The sequence below is a fragment of the Polistes fuscatus genome, unplaced genomic scaffold (genome assembly GCF_010416935.1).
Source record: "Polistes fuscatus isolate 324 unplaced genomic scaffold, CU_Pfus_HIC Scaffold129, whole genome shotgun sequence".
Taxonomy (NCBI): domain Eukaryota; kingdom Metazoa; phylum Arthropoda; class Insecta; order Hymenoptera; family Vespidae; genus Polistes; species Polistes fuscatus.
In genome coordinates, this window is record NW_025113030.1 from 32098 (window position 1) to 44384 (window position 12287).

Here is a 12287-nt window from a genome sequence, read left to right on the forward strand (position 1 = left end):
CAATTATGTATATTATGCTGTACGCCTATAATTATTCATCTTTACAAATAAAATTGCCGACACTCGTCAGTGTGATTGCAGTATTTAAATATTTAAACTTTTTATTATTTTAGATACATAATATATATATATATATATATATATATATATATATATGTGTAGGATTCGTGAAAAAAATTGGGCCGTTGGACTGACTGGACCGGGACTCGAACCCGGGTCTTCCGCTTTCCGGGCGACTGCTCTTAACCATTGAGCTATCTAGGGCCCACCGTCCAATCTCCTCACGAATGCCTATTTAAGTGTTTGGCTTGGAGGTGCTCGCATCCCACGTTCTACCCCCCTGCAACTACATTCGACCCCGAATGTTCGTCATTGGAAAACCTCTTCCTTGAACCATCTAATCCTTCTTCGTCGTACAACGTCTTACTTTACGTCTTTACTTTACGTCTTACTTTACATCTTTACTTTACGTCTTTACTTTACATCTTTACTTTTACGTCTTTAATCCTGAACGCATTGCTGGGCTGCCTAAAGGCCGTCTGCCTAGTTCCCCAGCCAACCGTTCACGTCGCCACTATACGTCTTTACGTCGGCCTAACCTCTCTATGATAGATGTTCAACTTTAATTATTTTTCCTTAATTATTGCACGGTCGTAGAAGTGTGACACGAAGCAAACCTCCATCCCGGACGAGCCCCCATATGTAGGATTCGTGAAAAAAATTGGGCCGTTGGACTGACTGGACCGGGACTCGAACCCGGGTCTTCCGCTTTCCGGGCGACTGCTCTTAACCATTGAGCTATCCAGGGCCCATCGTCCAATCTCCTCACGAATGCCTATTTAAGTGTTTGGCTTGGAGGTGCTCGCAACCCACATATATATATATCTTATAGCGATAAATAACCAGTTGTAGCTACAGCGTAAGCTGACTAAAGGGTGTCATAAAACTAGCGCGAGACACTCGTGGTACGCGCTTGCTTAAAGGCAGATATCTTTTTATGGAAATGTTTTAGGTGCATATTATAATATATTATTCGCAGTAAAAAGCAATACAAACAGATGAATTATTAAACCTTATTCGCAATGTTTGCTTTATCTTTTATCAGAGATGCGAAATTTTCAAAGAAGTTCGGTTTTCATACGAAGATGTTAAGTGTGTATGGATCCGTAACGAAGACATGTAAATCACATTTTTTAAGTATCGATAATCTAGTTATAAGTAAATCATGACACTAACATACAGAAATATTAATATCTTAGAACAAAATTACATTTTGACTTATGATTACTAAAATTCTTCTACTCGGTAGAATATGTTCTTTAATCAAAAAAAAATATAGAACTATTTCTTATAATTTAATATCTTCTTGAATAAAACATTTAAGGGTCTTATATTAAGTGTTTTAATAACTAGAAAAAGAAAATATTATAAAGAAAAAGACATATTAAGCTATTAAAAATATAATGTTAATTTGTATGCGACATTTAAGCACGATATTTTTAAATTATTATTTTTTTAAAAATATCATTATATTTTTAATAAAAGTAACAATCAGTTATGGTATTTTTTTCAATATTTAAATGAAATTTTATTTTTGCATTTTTATTTGGAATCCTGAGAAATTAAATTTTCAGTAAAGATCTGTGAAAAGGATACAATTTACTAAAATTTCTTTAAACTTTCTATTATTTTGCAGGTATTAAGAACTTCTATGTGATATCTATCAGTCTTACGATCGTTTTTATAAGCGGAATATGAAATTTTTAAACCAATAAAAGAGTAGTGCTCTTATAGATCTAGTAAATTAATATTTAATATTTATATTAATAATTAAAAATGTTTAAAGTATTTTTGTGACTAAAATCTTTTTATATTCCTAATTTTTATATTAAAACCTAACAGCTGTAAGTAAATTGTAATTTTATTACCAATTAAAAATTAATTATGAAACTTTTTATCACGATCAGAAACAATCTTAGATGATTAACATATATTCGTAAAGCACGCTGCAATACCTCTAAAATTTTCCAAATATGAACCTTTCTGCATACTGACACTTAGTACTTCTGTCATAAGCCTTCTAATTGGCCATTTTTCGCAAGTAGTCGCTCTATTCTGTTCTAACGGATGATAGCAAAGACACACCTTAAAATGAAAAAAAATCTGATTTGTGTAATTACGAACGCACGGAAGAAGTTATACTTCTTTAGCGTACCAAAATGAATATAACCTTAATAACCTTAAAAAAAACTTCAAAGAAATAACTTAAAAAAAAAACGAATATAAATTATTATTTTTATTATTATTATTATTATTATTATTATTATTATTATTATTAATATTATTACTATTAATTTTCTTTTTATACAGAATACAGTTGATAAAAAAACCTGTCCTCTGTATCCTGCTTGATGATCAATAATATTTGCTAATGTAAGCAAATTATATTTCTTTTATTATTATATTTTATTCATTTATTTATTTATTGGTTATTGTATATACAGCGTTACCAGGTAAAAAGGGGAAAGATTGGAAGTTTGAAAAGATAAACTACTAATTATTATTATATACTTATTTAACAAATAAAAGAAAGGAAACATATTTTCAATTGATTGATATATTATGTATATAAGAAAGAATAAAAAAAAAAGAAAAAACAAAACATAAATATTAGTTTACACTAAATATAAGGAAGATATATTGAATTACTTTATGCGTCAACGGTTATAGCGCGGTGACAGCACTGAATCCCGCTCGATCATTAAGGCCAAGCAGCGCTGAGAACGATTATTAAGTGGATCGATGACTTGCTTGAGAAAAAAAAGAGAAAGAAAAAAAGAAATGCCGGTTTCATGCCGTAAATTTTAAATCGCTTTTCCGCGCATCGTAAATACCGATAAACTTCGTGGTGTCGATTTTTACTATGTCGCTCGGAAAATCTCTCCCATCACATTTTCCTAAACGCGCCAAAAAAAGTATAATTTCAAAAAAGGGTTTCTTTCCTCTTATAAAAACTTAGTAAACAAATTGTAAAAAGCAATAAAATTAAAATGGTATATACTATTATTTATTGTTACAACTAATGAAGTAAGAAAAGGAAGAGAGAGGGGGAAGTGAAAAGTGCGTTTGCCTATATGATTCATTAAAAAAAACTATGACTAGTTATTGGGAAGGAAAGACTTCTTTTTTCATCTCAAAATAAAGAAAGTAAAAAGATTACGATATTTGTGCAAGGTATATAAGTCAATTATTAACAATTACCGACAAAGATCTACCAAAATACAAGAAAGTTTTAATCAAGTCTTTTCTGAGGCAAACAAACTGGATTTTAAAGAAAAGGCTGAGCCCTGAATCTTTAAAAAAGACTTAGGAAGACTAAAAAGTTAATCCAAATAAACTTAAGTTAAAAGACGTTGCATTTCTTAACATAATTGAGAATGAACAGATCATGTTTTACTGGCTTTCCTACCAGTAATCTTTTTAAAATCGTAAATCAAGAAAAAGTTTTTATAACTGTTTTCGGGTATACCGTTTATTAACAGTAGAAGGCTTGAAAGATAATTTGACGGGAGGTCGTGGCTTGCGGATGTATTTGCAAATTATCTGCAGGATTTACTTTAAAGTAATAAGCAAATAATTTAATGATTTTAGAACTAGGAGAGTTTTTATTAGGTTATAATTGTTTTCGAGAATACAAACACGTATATATTGTAACGCTCCCGCCCAAAACACAGATTTCGTAAAACAACAAGAACAGAACTTTATTAAACAGCGCGAACTCTTACAACCGTTAAGGCTCTTTCTACAGTTTCCCGTATTACAAACACGTCAGTACTTTCCGAGCTCCTGTCAAGTTCTGTCGATCAACAACTCGTAGCTTAGAAACGGCCTTCACGTCCTTTTTCCAAGGACGGCTCGAAACAGGGCCGTAACAATATATATATATATAGCTTGACTAGGTAAAAAGGGGAAGGATTGAAAGTATGAGAATATAAGCTACTAATTATTCTTTTTTATTAAGTTAACAAAAAATAGAAAGAAACTTATCAGTCCACATTAATATAATGGAGATATATCCAATAACTTTATTCGTCAACGGCTGTGCTGCGGTGATAAAACTACTTTCCGGTCGATCATTTAAGTCAAGCAACGCTGAGTACGATTAGTACTTGGATGAGTGACCCGCTTGAGGAAAAAAGGGGAAGAAGAAGAAAAGACAACTTTATGCCGTAAACTTGAAATCGCTTTGCTGCGCATCGTAAATACCGACAAACTTCATGAAGTTCCTTTTACAGACGCTCGGAAAAAAATTACTCTAATTATTTTTCTCTAACGCGCCAAAAGTAGTATACTTTAAAAAATAACGCGCTATCTTTCTCTTATTCTTTTTGAATATTCACTTATGAAGGTTGATTTCTGGAATTATGGTTTTATAGGAGCTAAAGCAACGAAATTTCTTAAGGATTCCCATTTAAAAGCCGATCTTATATACAGTAGCAAAACTTTCAAGACACAGTTTAGTAAAATTAAGGAAGTTTTATTAGCTTTATACAAATAAAAAACACACGCATCTCTACTTTATGTGTCGTTACGCTTAATGTGCCGTTAGGTCCGTCTGCTTTTGCAATCTGTCTATTTCTCTCAAATTTTAAGCCAGTAAAAAAACTCTAGTCGCCTAGAAAAATCTTTCAAGCCCTTCATCTAAGGGCTACCAAGGCTGGCTTGCAGCAATGCCCTCTATCTTAAAGTTTCCGTCACGACAACTGTTGAACTTCTCAGGCAGGACAAAGTACTGGCTTCAAGTGTTCGCCACGAAGAACCCTCTCACCGCTTGCATGGAAGAAAGATGTTCTGCCATGGCCGTCTTCCCAACACTCCCTAACCTGGTATTTACCCAGAGCAAAAGCTTGCTTTGCCTGGAGGAATACTATAGCTTTAAAAATTTTAAGAAATCCAATTCTAAGAAGTTCCCGTTGCCAAAACACTTCTTCATTTAGGCTGCTTTTCCGAAATAAGACGCCTCCGAGGACAGTACGACTTCTTCATCAAATGTTCACTATTTTTTTAGGACAGTAATCTTTTTCTGAAGCAAATCGTCTTCCTCCGTGAAAGAACTTGATTTTCTAACTTTTGGCCTTTTATAGCAGCTTCAATACGTACCTTTACAAAATGACGTAAAAACGGCAGATTCCCTGATGAAAAAAAATCGGTTCCTCCCTGGTCTTTAAAAGGCAAAAACGAAAACAAAACCTACGTTTTTTTCTCTTATCCCAATGATAGGAGCAAGGCGATTCGCGTGAATCACCGTTCATCCCCTCTTGTAGATTTTCCAATACAAGTAACCTTATCGTTTATCTCTTTTAGGATTTCATTAGGTCTCTCCTAATCGCTTCCGAGCTTCTTTGCTCTCCCTTTTACCTGCTGTTGATTAAGATACTATACTTTCTGCCCTTCTGAAAGTTTTTCTTCCCAGCCTTTAGTCGTACCAGGTCTTCACTTTGCAAATTTAATTTCCAAGCGCTCTTGCAGTAGAATGAACAACCTCTATCTTATTTCTTAGTCCTTTCTAGTGCGTTTCTGGCGTATGCTTGTTCCTTCCTATCAGGGAGCACCCTTGCATCAGAACTAAAGAGTAACCGCTGTTCTCTTCCCGCCAGGATGACCGCTGAGGTCATTCTGTATCCACCAAGTCCTGTCTATCTGATCACGTTTGACAAACATTGCAAGGTAGTCCGTAATCGCCCTATGCTGACGCTCAACACGTCAATCCGATTGAGAATTTAACGCAGCAATTCTAGTTTTACGATTATCAAGCAGTTCAACCACTTCCTTCATTAGTTAAAATTTGAAATTTGTCCCTTAATCTGTATGTAGCTCTAAAGGACCTTCATAACGATAGACGATCTCCTCGACTCATATTACCGCTCTTATTTTTGCAAAGTAATCCTTCATAAGAAAAGCTTCTACAAGCTTTTCTAAAACTGTGTTAAGATAATAAGTTTTTTAATGTTTTAAGTAAATAGTTTTTTTAAAGAATTTTAATATTTGTTTCTTTTAGTAGCAAAATTATTATTTTTACCATTTAATAGTCTTTTGTCATGCTTATTTCTTGTAACTATTGTTTTATTTTGTTTGCATTATATTTGTCTTAGAATCTTTTCCAAGAAGTTATTAGTTAAAAGAAATTTTTATATCGTTAACCATTGGGAAATAAAAATTATGTGCATAGATCAGAGAAAGTAAACAGGAGCAGGAAGGGGGAGGGTGAAGCGAGGGGGTTTAAAAAAAGACAAGATCGAAGGAATGTGTTGAAAGTAAAAAGAACATTCTTAAAGAATCCGTCAATATCCTTGTTGAACAATGTCGGTTCATCTAAGATTTGACAAGATTACAAAGCTAAGGAAGGAACGAAGGAAGATGTAGAGAAAGAAGGGTAGTATGGGAGTTAGGTTGTTAGCAGGGGGCTAGCAGGGGATAAGGAAAGAAGGATTCCTTTGATGTTTGAGTTGTCCTGAAATGGAAAGGGCCAGAGCTTCGCAGCTTGTCGTTTACTGTCAAGAGTTTGACAACGAGATAACAAAGCTAAACTTTGGGGTTGCTGCTACTCTGCTGCTAAACTACAACGATATTTCTTAAAGATAATGTTTGCCAAGGGTTGCGCGGACGTTATCCGATGCTGAAACAGTCTGTGGTCTTTTACTAATTAACTAAGACGTAATTGCGTTTCTCTATAACAACAAAAGATTTAATTAAAATACTTAAACAGTTACATTATAATTTAACAAATCATTTACTAAACTATAACAACGAAAGAAACAACATTTAAAACCTTTATTTTTAGTATCTTCTGTCTTCTGGAACGAATTGTAATCTCTCTATCCCGGAAGGTATCTACCTACTTATATAGCTACATCTCAGGTGCCCGTAACGACCTCTGATAATCTTGTCAGTGATGCAGCAAATATAAATTAAAAAAAACAGTTCAGTATATGTGACGTAGTTTCTTTACATATATATATATATATACTGCGTGACCAGGTGAAAAGGGGAGGATGAAATATGAGAAGATAAACTACTAATTATAACTAATTATTATTAATAAAAAAAATGAAACATATTTTCAGTCGATTAATATATTATATATATGAGAAAGAATAAAGAAAGAAAAAATATCAAAATATGAATATAAGTCCACAATAAATATAGGGAAGATATATCGAATTACTTTATGTATCAACGGTCATGGCTCGATAACAGCACTAATTCCCGCTGGATCATTTAAGTCAAGCAGTGCTTTGTACAATTAGTACTTAGATTGGTGACTCACTTGAGAAAAAAAAAGGAAGAAGAAGAGAGAAGACGACTGTATGCCATAAATATGAAATCGCTTTTCCGCGCGTCGCAAATACCGACAAACTTTATAGTGTCGTTTTTACAGATGTTCTGAAAAAGTAGCTTCTATTAAATTTTCCCAAACGCGCTAAAAGAAGTATAACTTCAAAAATCGCGCAATCTCTTTTGCACCAAGCATTCGCAGATATTTCTTTTGTTCGGTTTTAGTCGAAATAATTTATTGCGTTTGTTTAACTATACGATGAAAGGATTGTTAAGGCGCCTGTAATCTAAATAGTGATATAAAAGTTATGTTACAAACTTTTGCTATGGAGAAAACTTTTAAAGTATGATAGTAGCAGAGAAGTTTATTAAACATAAGTTTCATGAAAAGTTGCGGACTATAATAAGACGAGATGTTTTTGTAGCTACATTTAGTTACTTCCGCGATTTAAAGGTCAATTTTATTCTTCCAAATAGTATGCAATGTTTGGGTAACTATTTTCCCTTAGTGGTCTTTGTAAAGAACATAACGTTATGCAACTGTAACGTACTGCTACGATAAGATTGTGGCTAAATCCTTTTCAACATTCTTTCATGAAACATTGACTTAGCATAACGGGCACCCTTCATTGCCTTCGACTTTGCCTCTTTGCCTCTCGACTTCGATTGATCGCTCACGCGTTAACAAAAAACGCTACGCATACAAAATGCTAGACGGGTATAATAATTTTTTCTTCGCGTAGTAACGAAATTACGTATAGGCAATAAAATCTCTATTTAACATCACTGGAAATTAAACGCTCGAATAATGTTACCTCAAAACTAAGGCATTGGGAAACTTAGGAATTCATGCGTAAACTATAGATGCAATAGAAAAAACTTGAGTTACTATTATGCACAAACCAAACCAGACAGTCACTAATACATCAAAAAATAATGTCTAAACACACTTGCGACAATAATGTTAACGCAGCAAAATAGCGTTGCATATGGCAAAATAGATATAGAAATGAGTTCGAGCGATAATCTGGTTGGGATATCTTTTCACATATATAAGAAAGACTATTTTAAACATTTAATCAGTCAATTAAATAATTTCGTTCAACTACTTATTATTAAATTTTGTTTCTGCCTAACAGTATTTTTTTGTAGCCGCTTTTACGACAACAAATCATTTACTCGTCACGTTTCAAAAAGTGCATAAGCAACAGTGTTCGAATAATCTTTGCCTGTTATCAATTTTGTAAGTAAATAATTTAGTTATTAAATATTTAGACGAACAAGAACTGCGGTAAACTACTGTTTCCTAGACGCAACTAAAACTCATTGATTCATCGTTATTCATCCAATCAATTTATAAACTTTCCGTAATCTGCCATTCTTTACTGTTATTAAGTTTTTGGGAAAAGCGAACCTGCCAAGTTCTAACTAAACTTCATCAATGCAGAGTTGTTAAAAAAGTCTTAAGAACTAAATTTTAATACTCTCGTCTCCGAGACGTAACACAACATTAAGGTATAGGAAGATCAACAAAAGTCAAGTCTGGCGAACAAGCCAGACACGAAACAGCTCATCTGCGTCATGATTGCTTCAGGGTTACGTAATCCTCTTCCCATGTGCAAGGGGTGGTAAAATATTCCCACATTATTTCCTGCTTGCCGTAAGAGGCAACTAAACGGAGTAAGTAGCGGTAATCTTTACCCTGTGATCCTGATAGGGATAGGGTGTGCCAAAGTTTGTCTAAGGTTGCGCGCCTGCCTTCGCGATGTCGTAGTTGGCACATCTTTCTTTTCTAAGGGTGAATCATGTTTCTTGGAACCTTTCTTAATTCTTCCCCGTTACAATTCTAAATGGTAACTCTTTTTCCCTATCCTTTTCCATAGTTTAAGTGTATAGTAGGCGTGCTCTTAAATTGTTATCTCTATCTCTCGTGTTAGATATCTTCTCTTCTACCCTCTTTCTACTTCACTAATCTATTCTTCCTTTCCATTTGTTTTTGTTGGAGAGCATGCCTCTAATAATACATTAAAAATTTTGGAAACCAAGTCTCTAATATTCAAGCGACGCAGGTGAGATACCTGCTACACGGCAGTTCAAGGTGATGTTTTAGTAAGCAATCAGTAGTAAGCATCCAGAAACTGCAAGGAGTCTCGAGCTTGCTACCCGGCTCCGACTTTAGGAATTGCGTCAGGAAACTGTATGCTTGTATGCAGCTTAGCCGACAGAACTAAAGGAGGGAAATTGATTGTTGATCAAAAGAAGGTGAATCATGCTGGAGGACCACCTAGAAATTTAATGGACCATCTGAAAGAGTTGCAGAAGGTAGCTTGTGCTATCTAGCAGGTAAAGCTAAGAGGCTACGAGGTCCTCCATGAGAATAAAGCTAATCATCTTATTTTCGTTTAAAGATCATCGTAAGGGAAGTGATAAATCCTTTTCTCGGTAAAAACCTGACATGATGTTGACCGGCTTTTCGAACGCGTCAAAAAGTATTGTAAAGTACGGAAGCGGAGCAAAGAAGTTGCATTAACTTTGATGGTAAGGTTAGCAGTAGAATGAAGAAAAAAACACAAGGAATTAATGAAAGTCATTTTAGAACTTCAGCAGCGATTCTTAGCTAATTCCAATAAACTATCAGTCGACGAAATTTTTCTCTTGCTAAAAACTGAGCTATCTGATATAGAACAACGCAACAACGACTTTGCGACGGGAAACTTGCATTTTTTGAGAGAGTTTAGAAAAAAAAATCCACTTTAAATTCGAACACTGGACCGCAGGTGGGAACAAATATAAAGGAAGATACTACTATTCCCAAACCGTCGAAGACAGCTACAACAACTGGAGACAAAGGAAAGTTGGAACAAAGGCTGATTAAGGCAATAAACGAGCCTAGTACGGAATTGCAAAAATACCCGATATGGTCCAAATTCTGACGACTACTGTGTTTGCGCAGTAAGAAGAGAGGAAACAAAGAAAAAGAAAATAGTTATCAGGAAGCGTCACAGCCAGTGCCTAGATCGGTAAACCTTCTATGATGTGATAAAAACAAACGGAAGCCAGGCCTCCCTTACGAAGGAATTTATAAATGTAATAGGAAGGAGAAAGAGAATAGCCGGAAGAAAGGCTACAAAAAAAATGATACAGTAGCTTTGCATAGAGTTAGTACGAAACCTCAACTGTCTGAGACCATTAATAAAAGACGAGAAAAATGAAGCGCTAAAGGAATTAGAGAGAGACCTAAGGAAGCAACGTGGATTTCAATGACTTCATGAATGGGGGTTTTTATAAAGATGAGTTCCACTGGAAATCAGAAAAGTTATCTGAAAAGTTTTTATTAGCAAAACTTTCACGTAAAGTTTTAATGTAACTGAATACACGAATACGTTTAAACGCGAATGTACTCGATTAGTTATTAAAAAAATATAGATAAAATTTAAATATTTAGATATTTCTTTTAAGACGCATGTATTGACTGGTATAATGCAATGCTTATAAGTCTAATGATAGAGTCAGAGCTATCACAATAGAAAAAAGAATTTGCGAAATTTACGCAGACAAAGAGTGGCATCTAGTTACTAATTCGATCATAAAAATATTTATTAGGTTCAGTGTCGCGGTGCGAAAAAAAAACCTTTTATTAAACTGAGAAGAAAATGATAGTAGTTACTTTAATTAATCTTATTGTGTAGGATTACTAAATTCCGTGAGGAATAGAATAAACAGGGAGAAATTAGGAACGGTCAAAAACCTTCTTAATGAGATTAGAGGCCTAGAATATGTGATAAAAAATGTAGCGCAAAAGACAACTTTTAATTAGGAAAAAAAACCTAAAGATGGATCTAATAGTCGAAAAAAATGTACGATTTGCGTACAGAGAATTAAAAGCATCGTTTCCATCCAGTATTTTAATGCTGGTACAAAGACAAGATAACGAGCAAAGATAGAAAAAGCAAATTAAATACGTAAATTACTCTAAATTAGAATTAGAGTTGAATGACGTCCATCAAAAAACAAATACTACCATCAATTATCATGATAAAGGTTTTTTAAACAACAATATCATGTTATAGGAATTTATGATTCTTTCTCAAATACCTCCTTGATAGATTAAAAACTATTTGGAATACCGAATAAAAGATTTAGTTACAAGAAATAGAGGCTTAACAACGATTAATGTTTGAAAAGACAAATAGTATGGTCAGCTTAAAAGTAAAATTTTAAGATTGAAGAGGATATGGATGACTTAAGTAGATACAAAAATTTTTAAATATGATTTTGAAGTTATATCTCACTGTATAAAAAAATTGAAAAAACTCAGAATAAGAAATTAGAAAAATAACGAAAATTTAGGTTATTCCCCTCACCCTTAAAGATAAAATCAAGAACAAAATAAATCCAGAGGATCAAGATCAAAGGAAATCCGAAAAGAAGAAAAGAAAATACTTATGAATACCAAATAAATTACAATGAACCTATAAATACAAGTGAATTTCTGATAACCTATCACTTAGAAATGAAGAAAAAGATTGGAATCGATTAGTTAATTAATAGACATGAAACAGTTTTTGCTAAAGATAAATATGGTGTGGAACAGTTAGAGATTATAAAGCTCATATAGACCTAATAATTAATAGATAATGTTACAAAGTCAATAAGATGCTCTATAGAAGAGAAAAGAAAAATAGATAAACAAATTACAAAATTATTTGAGGAAAAACTGGATCGTGGAATCGTTAATCCGTTTGATGCTACAGTGACTTTGACATTCTAGCAAGATGAAGAAAAGAGCAAAGCTATGCATTGGTTTTCAGGAAATAAAAAGGACCGGAATAGCAAGCTATTTTTAACACCCAATATATACTCAGCTTTTGGTCAATCCCTTTACATTGCTAGCCAAAAAAAGCTTTTGCAACTAGAAGGTTTTAAGCGACCTGTTTACCCTTTGGTTTGGA

General features: G+C 33.7%; 1 non-coding gene across 1 annotated transcript; it reads right to left on the minus strand.

Annotated features, from left to right (window-relative positions):
* Positions 1–735: 735 nt before the first annotated feature.
* Positions 736–810, minus strand: Trnas-gga. Its single transcript has one exon. It is a non-coding gene; the product is annotated as a tRNA-Ser (tRNA).
* Between the last annotated feature and the right edge of the window lie 11477 nt (positions 811–12287).